Source organism: Schistocerca gregaria, chromosome 8 (assembly GCF_023897955.1).
Source record: "Schistocerca gregaria isolate iqSchGreg1 chromosome 8, iqSchGreg1.2, whole genome shotgun sequence".
Taxonomy (NCBI): domain Eukaryota; kingdom Metazoa; phylum Arthropoda; class Insecta; order Orthoptera; family Acrididae; genus Schistocerca; species Schistocerca gregaria.
Window position 1 is genome coordinate 201,470,111 of NC_064927.1, and position 10,987 is coordinate 201,481,097.

Genomic DNA, 10,987 nt, shown 5'->3' on the forward strand with positions numbered 1-10,987 from the left:
GGTTCGGCCGAAGTTTCGTTCGGTTGACGTGAAACGTAAGAAAACAAAGCGAAAAATCAGTTCTTGCGCCTTTCATAAAGTAATAGAAATATGAAATGCTTCTTACTGAAAAATCTCTATGTGAGACGTTCCACTGGTTCTGTTGAGCTGACCTTGTAGCTTTAATCGACGATGCAACTCTTGCTTTTGGTCTGGGGGAAAGATGCACGACAGAGCATTTCATTAGATAGCCACAGTGGCACTTTAATATTCAGATCTTGTGATTTCTCAATTTATATTTTATGTTTCACACACTTGTAGGCCTAGTAAGTGTCAGCAGCTATTGTTGGGGCGCATTTTCTCTGACCATTTCCGCTGCTACCTGTGGACCTCGGTCGAGTAACGTAGAGCACTACATTTGGGGGCTGCTTAAGTGAAGGTGCCTTTTCAAGTCATCTCTAGTAAGTGAACGTTTACAAGTTGGAATGTGTAAAACTTAATTTACTTTGAGATTCTAATGCGGTTTCTTTTAAAATGCAACCACTGCAAATTATACTGTAAAATTTATTGCAGGTAGGGAATGCTATCATATTTATTAATATCTCTTATGTGTGAATGTGTTATGTGTCTACTGTGTTTTCGTGTTAAAATCGATTTTGTTTCATTTCCGAGTTTCCTTTTTCTTGTAGCCTGCGAGGAGGTGATAGCAACCACGTGCTTCTCGTGTGGTCTACTGAGCTTTCACCTCTGCCAATTCACCTTCTCTTACTGTGACCTTTCAATAATTGTCTGCGTGTGTGATTTTGCTTAACACGAATATCTTTCGCGAGTTCTATGTTTTAGATTGTGCTTGTTACCTGAGTTAGAACAGGTGCGTTCTCGAAACGTGAGCCTTCAACCAAATATTATCATTTATTCGAGTTCACTGGTCAACCTAAATTTCATACTGTGTGCCAAATTGCTTTTATTCATCATTTCCGAAGTGGGCAATTTCTGTCCAAGTTACCAACCACGTGGTAGACAGGCAGAATTAGTTACTCTCTGGCCCAATCCGCATAAGTTTGGTGTAAGAAATTATACTTACGTTTTGTATTCTGCTTTCTGCGTGGTTTGTTAGTATGAACGTGCCTTTGTGTGTTATTCGATGAATCCATTTTTTTTTACTCATCCTACATTCATTACATTGCATTACATTACAAACTTGAAGCCGCTGTCCGCAAATTTAGTTGCCTCAAACGTTTAGTCTATGGTGGAAGTATTCATTAAGATTATAATGTAGAATGAATCACACTCATTCATCTCACTGTACTGCCAGGCATTTTTCCTGTACTGAGGCTCAGGAGGACTACTGAAGAACCGTGTGCCGTCCCCGCGTACCTCTGCACCCACCCAAGTGATGTCTTAAGACAAGTGATGACACGACAGCCGGCAGGCATCGCGTACTCGTTCCACCTCTGGACCTGGTGACGGAGTTACACTTTTATGTCTTAGATTGGAAAAGTGCGGTAAGTCTGTTAAGGTGACAGCATACAACACGCTACAGTAGTGGAAATCAGTATAAAGGCAGGATTTCTACGAAAGGTGTCTCGCGTCCGTCGGCCGTCGTAATTTAATTTATTACTTACTACTGAAATTGATTGGTAATGGTGATTGTTGCCGACTTACGTGCTGGTAGTATCAAAATGATATTTCGTTCAATTTTGATTTACAATTAAATGCTTTTATGAAGTTGTCTCTTTTTTAACAATATTAATCTTCAGTGGAAATTATTTGTTACGTTAATGAACGTTAGACTCACTCAATCTTAAAAGATGAGCATATAAGTTGAACAATGGAATAAACTTTTCATACTTATTTCCTCGGCTAGTCAGCACACTTTAAATAAAAAAATGTTTAGTTATTAATTACAATTGCGACCCACACACGCGCGAGGGTATTTTTTCTTACCTCCGTTAACCATTGTGTTGTAGTCGGAGTCCTGGCTCTGGTTCTCGGCTGTGGTACTGAAAACAAGAACCTTAAAGCTACGTATTTTCTGCAGCGTCGGGCGGCTGTGGAGAAAAATGTATATTATGTTAATAGCGGGAGAGTTTTTCGCTTCCGCTAATTTTTATAAGTTAATACCGCCACGTAATGGCGTCGTTGGCTGCATTACACTATTGCACATTATATTCTGGTAATGTCAATTAACAGCTCCGCCATTACACCAGTGATGCAAGTGAAGCAGCAAGATGATGAAATTCCAAGTGATCAACTATCATATAGAAACCTTTCACACTATTTTCATAACACATAACCGATGCAAATCTATCTGCATCCTATACAGACTGTGATATACATACTCAACCACAAGGAAGAAAACCAGCAGAAGGCATCACTGATTTCGATTCCTAGCTATTCACTGCCCCCCCCCCCCCCTCCTACCCCCAAATGCCACACCAGCAGCTACAGTAAAAAATGATGGACAAAGAGTTCTAGATTAATCTAGTTTAAGACTGTTTATTTTTAAGTAAAATTTCTCTATATGTATGTATGTATAAACGCCTGAAGATGAACAGAACATGTTCGAAACGCGTTGCATTATGTCAGATTAAGCATAAAATAAAAGTGACTGGTAGCAGAAACTTGAAATAAATAATTATCCCACACAGTCACGGTGCACAAACATAGCCATTATGGCTGCAAATAATCTTCATAGACAAATCTGGAGCACTCCACGAAGTACACCAGACAACGCACGGACATCGTCAAATGCTGCAGGTATCCTGGCCAGAAGCGGCTATTCGTCGGGAGCCGGTGTGGCGTACAAGATAAGATGCTTTTGATGTACCCCACAAAAGAAAGTTAAGAGGAGTGAGGTGGCCATGCAACGTGACATCTTATTGCGTTTCATATGACACATGTTGTTAATGTTGTGGTCTTCAGTCCTGAGACTGGTTTGATGCAGCCCTCCATGCTACTCTATCCTGTGCAAGCTTCTTCATCTCCCAGTACTTACTGCAACCTACATCCTTCATCTCTTGGTCTCCCTCTACGATTTTTACCCTCCACGCTGCTCTCCAATGCTAAATTGGTGATCCCTTGATTCCTCAAAACATGTCCTACCAACCGGTCCCTTCTTTTTGTCAAGTAGTGCCACAAACTACTCTTCTCCCCAATTCTATCCAATACCTCCGCATTAGTTATGTGATCTACCCATCTAATCTTCAGCATTCTTCTGTAGCACCACATTTCGAAAGCTTCTATTCTCTTCTTGTCCAAACTAGTTGTCGCTCCATGTTTCACTTCCATACAAGGCTACACTCCAACAAATACTTTCAGAAACGACCTCCTGACACTTAAATCTAAATTCGATGTTAACAAATTTCTCTTCTTCAGAAACGATTTCCTTGCCATTGCCGGTCTATATTTTATATCCTCTCTACTTCGACCATCATCAGTTATTTTGCTCCCCAAATAGCAAAACTCCTTTACTACTTTAAGTGTCTCGTTTCCTAATCTAATTCCCTCAGCATCACCCGATTTAATTTGACTGCATTCCATTATCCTCGTTTTGCTTTTGTTGATATTCATCTTATATCCTCCTTTCAAGACACTGTCCATTCCGTTCAACTGCTCTTCCATGTCCTTTGCTGTCTCTGACAGAATTACAATGTCATCGGCGAACCTCAAAGTTTTTATTTCTTCTCCATGAATTTTAATACCTACTCCGAATTTTTCTTTTGTTTCCTTTACTGCTTGTTCAACATACAGATTGAATAACATCGGGGAGAGGCTACAACCCTGTCTCACTCCCTTCCCAACCACTGCTTCCCTTTCATGCCCCTCGACTCTTATAACTGCCATCTGGTTTCTGTACAAATTGTAAATAGCCTTACCCTCCCTGTATTTTACCCCTGCCACCTTCAGAATTTGAAAGAGAGTATTCCAGTTAACATTGTCAAAAGCTTTCTCTATGTCTACAAATGCTAGAAACGTAGGTTTACCTTTTCTTAATCTTTCTTCTAAGATAAGTCGTAAGGTTAGTATTGCCTCACGTGCTCCGACATTTCTACGGAATCCAAACTGATCTTCCCCTAGGTCCGCTTCTACCAGTTTTTCCATTCGTCTGTAAAGAACTCGCGTTAGTATTTTGCAGCTGTGACTTATTCAACTGATAGTACGGTAATTTTCACATCTGTCAACACCTGCTTTCTTTGGGATTGGAATTATTATATTCTTCCTGAAGTCTGAGGGTGTTTCGCCTGTCTCATACTCACCAGATGGTAGAGTTTTGCCATGACTGGCTCTCCCAAGGCCGTCAGTAGTTCTAATGGAATGTTGTCTACTCCCGGGTCCTTGTTTCGACACAGGTCTTTCAGTGCCCGGTCAAACTCTTCACGCAGTATCTTATTTCCCATTTCATCTTCATCTACATCCTCTTCCATTTCCATAATATTGTCCTCAAGTACATCGCCCATGTATAAACCCTCTATATACTCCTTCCACCTTTCCGCCTTCCCTTCTTTGCTTAGAACTGGGTTTCCATCTGAGCTCTTGATATTCATACAAGTGGTTCTCTTCTCTCCAAAGGTCTCTTTAATTTTCCTGTAGGCAGTATCTATCTTACCCCTAATGAGATAAGCCTCTACATCCTTACATTTGTCCTCTAGCCATCCCTGCTTAGCCATTTTGCACTTCCTGTCGATCTCATTTTTGAGACGTTTGTATTCCTTTTTGCCTGCTTCGTTTACTGCGTTTTTATATTTTCTCCTTTCGTCAATTAAATTCAATATTTCTTCTGTTACCCAAGGATTTCTAGCAGCCCTCGTCTTTGTACCTACTTTATCCTCTGCCGCCTTCACTACTACATCCCTCAGAGCTACCCATTCTTCTTCTACTGTATTTCTTTCCCCCATTCCTATCAATTGTTCCCTTATGCTCTCCCTGAAACACTCTACAACCTCTGGTTCTTTCAGTCTATCCAGGTCCCATCTCCTTAATTTAGCACCTTTTTGTAGTTTCTTCAGTTTTAATCTACAGTTCATAACCAATAGATTGTGGTCATATTGGTGATAAATCCTCTAACAGTTTTGGAAGACCTTGTTCGATGAAGACTTTGTGTCTCACTTTCGTTCGCACGCTTCCACTAGCTCAAGAGTACTTGCAAGTTTCTATTTCAAAGTCATACTTCGAGTCCTCTGTCAGCACGTTCAATCTGCGCACCACCTTCTGGATTCTGTATGTAGAAGCAGAACTCATTCAGGAAAACGACGGGGGAACAACACCTAGTAGATCGGAATGAGGTTTGAAGTGTACACTTGCAGAATAAAAGCGTTGTGTCTTAAGCGGTGCGCTACGTACCGGAAAACCGGACGTGGGGCAGCTACGGCTACAAGTAACCCGTCGCGCCAGTGGGGAGGAAGAGACCAGCAGCTCTCGAGCGGAGGGTCGCGGCGGCCGGTTTGGCTGTGGGAGCGAGTCTGCGGATTACAAAGCGGCCCGGCTGGTAATGCGCGAGGCAAACACGCGGTCTTTGTGGGCTCGCACCGCGCACAATGCGGCGACAAAACAGCGGCGGCGCCGAGCCGCCAGTCACATCAGATAACGGCGTCCGCTCTCCAGGCGCTGCGTCTGCGGCTGCGGCTGCGGCGCTCGTGCAGACGAGCCGGGGCGCCAGGAGGTGTCAACGATCCCGGGGCAAGCGGCGGTCCATGGGGCTAGACACTCCTGACCACTGATATTACAAGAACTAAAGCAACACATTTTTTCTGGAAGCAGGTCGGTCTTATTCAGCATTCCAATACACCATGTTATTCCCCAATCTTTTCGCGACAGAATCCTATTTTTCAACATAATCTCCGTTCATTGCGACGGCCTCACGCCAACTTCGAGGGTCCGAAAGACCATATGGTACCACTCTACTGTCAGCGTCGGAGCCAACGTCCTGCCGCATCAACAATCTCCCCATCATCCACTTACTGCTTCCCATGGAGTGCATCCTTCAGTGGGCCAAACAGATGCACGTCGGAAGATGGGAGATTCGGGTTGCTGGGTGGATGACGAAGAACAGTCCTTCGTTGTCATCGAGAAGGAGAAATTCGATTGTATTTTTGGGACGACGAACGGACTGACGTCGTTTCTTCAAAAACCAGAGGGTAACACAATGCGTTCCAGAGTTGATCGTTGCACCGTAACGGACGACATCAAACAGAATAACCCCTTCAGAGTGTCCGCCCCGAAAGCTGAGTGGTCAGTGTGACTGATTGCTGTCCTACGGGCCCGGGTTCGATTACCGGCCGGGTAAGGAATTTTCTCCACTCAAGACTGGGTGTTGTGCTGTCTTCATCATCATTTCATCCCCATCCGACGCGCAGGTCGCCCAATGTGGTGTCGAATGTAATCAGACCTGCACCAAGGCGGCCGGACCTGCCCCGCAAGGGCCCTCCAGCCAATGACGCCAGACGCTCATTTCCATTTACCCCCTCAGAAGTGCATCGCCATAACTTCACCAGTTAAGAGAGTTGAGAGTGCGCATTTTAACTTGTTCTTCAGAGGAAAGGTAGTGTGGCAACACTCCACAGATTGCCGTTTTATTTCCGGTTGGAAGTGATGGACCAATGTTTCATCATCTGTAACGACGTTCGACAAAAAATTGGCACTATCAGCCTCGTAAGGTACAAGCAGTTCCGCACAGATGGTTTCTCGTTGCTCTTAATGGTTTTCCGTTAGGCGGCGAGGAGCCCTGCTGGTGCAAACCTTTGAGTGACCCGACTGATGGACGAGAGTGTTAGCACTATCAACAGAGACGTCCAGTTGAGCAGCGAGGTGTCAGATTGTGATCCGTCAATCTCCTCCAGTGAGAGTGTCCGCACGTTCCAACAGTGCAGGAGTCACAACTTTGTGCGGCTGGCCGGCACTCGGGAAATCAGACAGGCTTGCGCGACCTTGTTGCAATGACCACTGACGCCTCGTCCAGGTGTCCGTAGACATCCTGCAAGCGCCTATGAAATATTTGCAAGGCTCTGGCTTTCCGCAAAGAAAAAGGCTCAATAATGGCTGCTCTCTGCTTGGAACGCACATCCGCACATACGCCTTTCTTAATGCTACGTATAGCGCCAAAACCTATCGGAACTTCATGAAACTATGGGGCCTGACGCGGGAATATTCCACAATGTCACGCAACAAATTCCGCATTCTTTTTCAACCGAAGTTTGCCGAGAAAAAGATATATGTTCCATTACTTATTGAACGTGCCTCGTATAACACGACAAAGGAAGTAGTATGTAGTAGATTAGGAAGAATAAAAGATTACATTCATAGGTTGTTTGGGGGTCTATGGGATGCGAAGTGTAGTAATCAGAGCATTAACATCAGGCTTGACGTCGAGCAGCACTGGGCTTGGGTGATAGATACGTGCACATATTTCACACTAGTTCAACTATACGCTGTAGTTCATCAGCCATAGTGGCTGTCGAGATTTTTTCAATGTGAGAGATACGGAGAAAGTGCTGGCCAGACCAGCAGTACAACTTTGAGGTAGGTCTAAACAGCACGAATAACATGCGTTCTTTCGTTATTTTGTCAAGGAGACCTAGAAGATAGGGCAAACCCCCTAAAACCGCTGTCGGGACAAAAAGTTCCATCTCCATTCGATGCGTTTCCAGGACATTCTTGACTTTTTTTTTTAGGGGATGAGTTTTTCTGTAAAAGTTGAACCGTGGTACTACTCAATTCCTTAGAAAATCAGAAATTACAATCTCACCACAATTATTTAAAGGAAATAGGAAGCCCGAGATCACTGGTGATGGACAAGCTTGTGATTGTTTCACAATTTTGACTCAAAACAGAATTTATTATAAACTTCAATTCGGACATTTGCTTTCTTACTGACGCAATATACAAATCTTCACTTTAATTGAACTACGTAAACACGAATAAGAATCATATTTTACGTCCGCAACCAAAATCATAGATAGTAGGCACGATGAATAATCAATAATAAACAATCGTTCTTGTTTAACCATATCTCAAAGACATAAATGCCACGTCGGTGGTTCTACATATTTCTCGTTTCGTCTCGAATAATAAGCTACTAGAGCGTTGACGTTTAATACACTACTGGCCATTAAAATGGCTACACCAAGAAGAAATGCAGATGACAAACGAGTATTCATTGGACAAATTTATTATACTAGAACTGACATGTGATTACATTTTCACGCAATTTGGGTTCATAGATCCTGAGAAATCAGTACACAGAACAACCAACTCTGGCCGTAATAACGGCCTTGATACGCCTGGGCATTGAGTCAAACAGAGCTTGGATGGCGTGTACACGTACAGCTGTACATGCAGCTTCAACATGACACCACAGTTCATCAAGAGTAGTGATTGGCGTATTGTGACGAGACAGTTGCTCGGCCACCATTGACCAGACGTTTTCAATTGGCTAGAGATCTGGAGAATGTGCTTGTCAGGGCAGCAGTCGAACATTTTCTATATCCAGAAAGGCCCGTACAGGACCTGCAACATGCGGTCGTGCATTATCCTGCTGAAATGTAGGGTTTGGCAGGGATCGAATGAAGAGTAGAGCCGCGAGTCGTAACACATCTGAAATGTAACGTCCACTGTTCAAAGTGCCGTCAATGCGTCAAGAGGTGACCGAGACGTGTAACCAATGGCACCCCTTTCCATCACGCCGTGAGATACGCCAGTATGGCGATGACGAATACACGCTTCCAATGTGCGTTCACCGCGATGTCGCCAAACACGGATGCGACCATCGTGATGTTGTAAACAGAATCTGGATTCATACGAAAAAAATGACGTTTTGCCATTCGTGCACCCAGGTTCGTCGTTGACTACACCATCGCAGGCCCTCTTGTCTGTGATGTAGCGTCAAGGGTAACCGCAGCCATGGTCTCCGAGCTGATAGTCCATGCTGCTGTAAACGTCGTCGAACTGTCCGTGCAGATGGTCGTTGTCTTGCAGACGTCCCCATCTGTTGACTCAGGGATCGAGATGTGGCTGCACGATCCGTTACAGCCATACGGATAAGATGCCTGTCATCTCGACTGCTAGTGATGCGAGGCCGTTGGGAACCAGCACGGCGTTCCGTATTACCCTCCTGAATCCACCGATTCCATATTCTGCTAACAGTCATTGGATCCCGACCAACGCGAGCAACAATGTCGCGATACGATAAACCGCAATCGCGGTAGGCTACAATCCGACCTTTATTAAAGTCGGAAACATGATGGTACGCATTTCTCCTCCTTACACGAGGCATCACAACAACGTTCCACCAGGCAATGCCGGTCAACTGCTGTTTGTGTATGAGATATCGGTTGGAAACTTTCCTAATGTTAGCACATTGTAGGTGTCGCCGCCGGCGCCAGCCTTGTGTGAATGTTCTGAAAAGCTAATCATTTGTATATCACAGCATTTTCTACCTGTCGGTTAAATTTCGCGTCTGTAGCACGTCATCTTCGAGGTGTAGAAATTTTAATGACCAGTAGTGTACAAAAGGAACTAATCTAAGAAATATCAAAAAGTCATGAATCCTTATCCACCTCCTACAACAGTTAGAAGAGGGAGAGGGGTTAAAATTTTGCTATCGGACAAAAATGTTCAGTTCGCAGTTCTTGTGTTAACACGTCAGAAATGTAACGCCTGTAGTGCAAATTACAGGTTATGTGAACGACAGGTAATCGTGTTGTACACTCAGTGCCACCTCAATCTTCAGGCAAGGTGCAGACCTCATGTGACAACGCATCTGGTAACATTGATTTTCCTCGCAACATACAAACAAAGATTTGCCCGCAGTGACGCTGAATGTGGAAGCGGAACTCTGAAAAGAGGACGTGGTGCCTTCTGTGCCCAGAGCTGTCGTTGGGAGCATCGTTGTCGGCGCGCTTCCTCGCTACTTCGAGAATCTAGGCCACAACAACAGTCGTTGTGCTGACAGCCTTTGTGATTAGACTGCGTGTCGGCACCTGTCTTCCTGCAAACGAGCCCATGTCCTGACTCACGAAGCATGACGTGCTCCCAATCCTCCACAGTTGAGCAAATAATGTGTCTGTTTTCATGGGTGCTGTGATCCTGCGTTGTGATGAAGACTGCTCTCAGAGCCCCTCAATTCAATATTCGCATGGCAGTTATAGGATATTGACCAACACGAGCAGCAATATCATGGAACGATAAACCACAATCTCGAAAGGTCTTGGTCCTGCCTCTGTCGAAATCCGATACGATGTAGCAGCTGTACCTCAACATCTGTACTACTACCCTGCAATTTACAATTAAGTGCCTGGCACAGGGTTCATCGAACCAATTTCGCACCATATCCCTACCGTTCCACCCTCAAAGAGCGCTCGAGAAAAACGAACTCTTAAATCTTTCTACGCAGGCTCTGTTGTCTCTGATTTTATTAGAATGAGTGTTTCTTCCAGTGTAAGTCGGAATCAACAAAACATTTTCGCATCCCGGGGAATAAGTACCGTAACAAAGAATGCCTTTGACGCCCCAACGCACGAGAGTTCAGCTTCAACGTTACGACTGCGTATGCAGGCTGGCCAACATCTAAAGTGGAATTAATCTGAGGCAACATAGTTTGACACTAGAAATGAATTTTCACACATCTGTCTTCTTTGCCACTAACTGCGAAATAAATCCACTGTACCTCAGGTGGTCACTCGCGGTGCCACAACTCACAGGTTTAATACCTCTGGACTTTAGGCCTTTCGAAGTCTTTCACGATTTCAAACCAGAGGACTGCAATCGGTTCTGAGAATGGTGCTGCAAAACGCTAGTTCGGCTCCGACTCAGCGCTCGAAAGCAGTCTGCCTCCTGCATGAACTGGAAACCACCCCTGGAACCTTTATTGATATTAGGCGTCTCGTGGACTGATGACTTTGGGAGGGCTGCTATCGTGAAAAAACACATATTGACTGTCTACTGGCTCTCGACGTCGTCGGGGATGGGATTAGCTGGAGATTACAGGACAGCGGAGCGCTGCTGAGCTAAA